The sequence below is a fragment of the Zea mays genome, chromosome 4 (assembly GCF_902167145.1).
Source record: "Zea mays cultivar B73 chromosome 4, Zm-B73-REFERENCE-NAM-5.0, whole genome shotgun sequence".
Lineage (NCBI taxonomy): Eukaryota > Viridiplantae > Streptophyta > Magnoliopsida > Poales > Poaceae > Zea > Zea mays.
The window spans coordinates 107,173,400-107,178,282 of NC_050099.1; the positions used below are offsets into that span (position 1 = coordinate 107,173,400).

Here is a 4,883-nt window from a genome sequence, read left to right on the forward strand (position 1 = left end):
AGTGAATTAACGGTATGGATTCATCCGACTTCAGTGTATTCGCTAAATCAAATAGTGTCCAAATATTGTTATCAATCTCGTTTTATTCGACCCACTATGCATCACTAAAACCCTTAATTCCAAATATCTGCAATTCTCTTTATATAAAAAAGAAGAAATGAAAAGAGAAATAAAAAAATAAAAAGGAGAAAAATATCTCAGCCGCCTGGGATTTTTTTGAGTCACCATGCAGCCTTCATCTTCATCTCGTGGAGATTTTTCCACCTCCCGTCGCTATCTCTCTCCCTCCAGATTTTTCCATGTGCCTTGCTTATCTCCTGGCCACCGTTTTCCCTAATCTTTTCTCATCGCGCGACGGCCAGCGGCCTTGTCTCCAGTGCGCGCCTCCTTGCGCCTAGCCAAGCTCCGTGCGCGCGCGCCCATCTCCCTCCTCATCTCCCCCGCGCGCGCCTGGCTAGCCCTAGTGCTCGGCCTCTAGCCCACCCGCGTGCCCGCGTGCTCCTCCCTGCTGCCGCGTCCATGGCGCCCAGCTCGGATCTCACCCAAGTCGCCACTGTCGCTCCGCTCGGCGCCTTCCCTGCTCCCCAAGTCTCGTGCCTTGCCGAGCTCGCCCTCCACTCGGCTCATGGCGCTCGGCCTCCAGCTCGGCCCTACCCTCTGCTCGGCGCCCGGGCCGCTCCTCTCCCTTCCCCGCGAGCTCCTCCCTGTTTCCAAGTCGTAGCGCGTCCCTGGCACCAGCTTGGAGCTCGCCCGGCCGCGTCCTTGACCTTGCTCCCTGTTGCGCTCGCTGGCCGACTGCTCGACCCGAGCAGCGGCTCGTCCCCGACACCTAGTCTCCGCACCGCGGTTCCCCCAGCTCCAGCTCGGTTTCGACCAGAGTAGCTGGTTGCCTGGTTTGTGTCGTGTGTGCCTGGGCACTACCCTAGTTGGTCGCCTCAGTGTGAATTCGTCGTCGCGTCCAGGATTTCGGCATGTCTCCCTGCTCGCCGTCAGCCCAAGCGCCACATCAGACTTACCCTGTATGATGTTCACCAAGTGCTCGACAAAAAGCTCGAACGAGTCGTACAGCCATTGTCTTCGTCGAATGGAAATCGTCGCGCTGGCACGTCGATGTCGTCGATCGCCATCCTCGTCTACGCCAAGTCCCAAGCCGTGAAGACGCTCTTGTGCTGGCCACGTGTCACCAGCTCGACAAAATGAATCCCATGGGTATCTGGTCAAGAATAGGAATTGTGTGCATCGCTCGCCAGACGTGTCTGATCAAAGATGTCAACCGGAAACCGTCGTCATGCTTCCGACTATCGTGTCGGATTAGTCAGGGTAAGCAAATTTTTTATTCGTGTTAGTGGATTGATGAATGGTCTGACTAGGTATATTAATCGTGATGATTCTGTGGTGAGTCGGATTGCTAATTCTGTTATTAGTTCAATGAAGGGAACTGTTAGATATACTAATTATATCGGTCCTATTGCCTTTAGTATATGTGTGACGTGGGGTAGGTAGAATATTTTTTAGGATGCCCAAGTCGTCTACGGTGATTTGGTCAATGTCGTGTGGAGAAAGAGGTCGCAATAGGTCCCAGTGCTTGCGGGACTGTAGGTGTTAAAAATGTGATGTTTTATTAATATATGTGATACACAGGTTAATCGGGAAATTAGTTTAGAAAGTTAATGAAAGTTCTTCTATCAAATTTTATAAGTGTTAGGTGTCCTAGAATTGTGAAGTTAAAGTTGTAAGTCGTTTAGTGTGCTCTCTAAACTAGGTATGATGTTCTATGTGTGTTGGTCACTTTCATGATTTGAATGGATGTTGATTGCTACTTCGAATATTTAGTTAAGGCTGTAATTCAAGTTAATTAAGACGCACGGTTTAAAGAGTTAATAAAAAGTTAGAAACAAAAATGACTCCACACACGAATGCTAATCATAATATCTTGTGATGTTAGTTTGAATTATACCTGGTTAGGTTGGAGGAGCATGATTGTTGTACGTAACAATATATCGATAGTTAGTGTCTGCAATGCCTCGCCATTAAGTGGGTTATTTCTCTTTTGCGTAGCATAGTAATATCTTGTGTTATTCTTCCTTATGCTCATACATGCGCATTATGCATATCATTAGGTACGCTAGCTAATCACGTGATGAGGAGGACAAGAGCCAAGCTAACCTCAAGATGGTGCAAGGAGTGGTCTTCTCCGTACGACGATGTCGTCAGTCGGACCAACCTGAAGATGGTTAAATCAAGAAAGTGCTCGGTCGAGGGATAATCGTCAAGCAGACATCTTCTAACAAACACTAACCTAGTGTTATTTCAGGCAAGCCCTGATGCATTATCCCTTTCCTTGGTTTTTAAAATCTTTATCACCTTGTTTGATGCATTAGGTGATAGGAGTTGTGTGCCAAATAATTGTAGCAATTCTTTCCTTGGAAAATTGATTACCATCCATTGATTCCCTTTTATAAAAATGATTTTTATGATGCTTAGCGTTAGTTTAGAAAAACCAAAATTTTTGTTTTAAAACAAAAGGTGATGCTTTAGATTGGATGGGAATTTTTACAAAGAAAAACTTGTGATGATGGATCCATCAGGGCCTTGATGGGTTCAATATCTGAAAAGATGTACCTCTGCCAGGTACCAAACTTAGGGTTTTAAATGATAAAGCTGAGACTGGGCGGTTGACTTGCATGAGAAGGAAGTCTCGGTGTAGTGTCTCCGTCTGAGTCAATTAAGGACCGTGTCGATGTAGGATTGATGATTGAGGACCTTTTAACTGGCCACATGCCTCGTCATGGGTAAGCTTTGCCTCGGGCAGACCAATACCAGAAAGGCCAACACACAATGGGAGTGGAGAGATGGCGAGAGTAGCGTGTACCCTCTGTGGCAAGAGGCTGGACGGTGGTGTATCTGTGCTCTCGGTTGGCGTGAACCCGGTCTGGTCTTGAGAAACCCGGTGGCGAGTTGACATATGCAAGGGTTAAGTGCTACATATGTCATGTGGTTGGAGATCCCCAGTTGGGTATTAATCGATTCGAATCGCTGTTACTTCTCGGATATGAAGACTTGGTCACTGCCCTACACGTAGCAATCCAGTGAACTGAAAGGATGATAAAAAGACGGCTAGTATAGGCCATGTGCTTGAACTAGGATAGAAAGAACTCTAGATGCAGGTAACATTACTTAACTTGACAAGTAAAATGAATTCTTAAGGATCCACTCATATTAAGATTTTCTGCAAACAGAGTCTTTGATTCTTGATAAGCCTAACCTTGATTCCCAAAAGCCAGCATATCCTTGAGAGTCTTTTTCCTTAGACGGGTAAGACTTGCGAAAGTACACTTCGTACTCAGGCTTTTCGAACCCATGTTGTTGCAGGTACTAGATTTGTGCTATTGTGGATGGTGTTAAGCGCCGGTGGGCACGGCCTTCTTATAAGTCTAAGTACTTCTTCTATACTTCTTATTGAGGATTGTCATTGAGCTAGCATATATATTTCAAACTTATGAAAATTATACATCATTCAAAGTGAAATACTTTGGATTTATTTTATAAACACTCCGATCTTGTATAATGTAATCAATGTAACTTGTAACCTTTTGTAATAAAGAAATTCCGCTGCAAAATGTTGGTGTTTGATTTGTGTTTACTTAATCTTGTGGTCCTGGTTGTAAGTGGTTTATCCGGGGTCCTTGGGGCACTCGGACGGATCCTGTTAAGTTATCTGGTGCACATGCATAGCCGTCTGAGGTCTTTGAGACAAGGGCACGTGCATGTGGGCCCAATAACTTGGGAGGTTCTGCTACTATTCTTCTTCCTTCCACCACCCACCATGGAAAACATCTCGAGAGGAGGGGGAAGTAGTGAGGTGGCCATCGACCAAGAGGGAAGGGGCACTCGCGGGTGGGTCTTCGCCTGGACGCCATGGCCATAGCCCGGTGGAGTGCGCGCGCAGCAAGCAGCAGAGGGGAGAGATTGGCTCGCTCTGTATGCAACAGTAGGGAAGCTCGATTGCTCGTCATCCCTTGCCACAAGGAGGGCCCCAGCCTACTGAGGTGTACAAGGGACTCTTGCGTGAGGGGGCCATGGCAGCAGCAACAGATCTACTGCGACTGCGCCTTGCCGCATCGAGGGGAGGGGATGGGAAACCTAGTGTTGCACACAAGGGAAGCACATGACATGGGAAGGCAGTGGGGATTTCGGGCGTCCATTCTCACCTGTGGACGACCAACAGTGCAGCGGGCACGCAGAGGCCTACGATAAGAGGAGGTCGCGCCTAGAGAGTGGCATCACGCTTGGGTGACTCGACAGTAGGAAGAAAGGTGGAAGGGAGAGAACTCACATGTATGTGAGGATCGACGACAATTCTTTGGGCACGATAGCGAGATCAGCATGCACTTCAGTGCATAGGCTGTGTGTAGAGGTGGGGGTAGGGCAATGCAGGTGTATGGGAGGTGATGTTGTGTGAGGGAGCAGGGCATTTAAGCAAGTGGTTTGAAAGAGAACTGGCAAGTGGTTGTCGACCTCCTTAGGATGTGGCTGATCCAAGCGGGACTGGAGGTTACAAGGAGGAAGATGATGGGTGGGCTTCATCGGGTAGTCCTAAGCGTGGGACAAGAAACTTGGGAGGTTCGGCTGATGGGTCAGGCGCGCATGAAATGGCCTTGCGAGTGAATATAGGCAAGGTATTCAGGCACAGAGGCGGGGTGGTTACGGCTGTGTCCGAGTGAGACTAGCACGTGCGAAAACGACAACAGTTTGAGGAGGTGAAGACGACACGCGAGCTCGGAATGACAGCGAGAGGAACAAGTGAGGGGAAAATGGTTGCGCGCACAACACGTGAGGCACTACGCGATGAGGCGAGGCAATGTGGTAGGCGGGGGTAGACG

At 48.2% G+C, this 4,883-nt stretch overlaps 1 long non-coding RNA gene across 1 annotated transcript; it reads left to right on the plus strand.

Moving 5' to 3' along the window:
* The first annotated feature begins 387 nt into the window (after window positions 1-387).
* LOC100217210 (uncharacterized) lies at window positions 388-2,476 on the plus strand. Its single transcript, NR_159992.1, has 2 exons — window positions 388-1,320; window positions 2,121-2,476. It is a non-coding gene; the product is annotated as an uncharacterized lncRNA (long non-coding RNA).
* The last annotated feature ends 2,407 nt before the right edge of the window (window positions 2,477-4,883 follow it).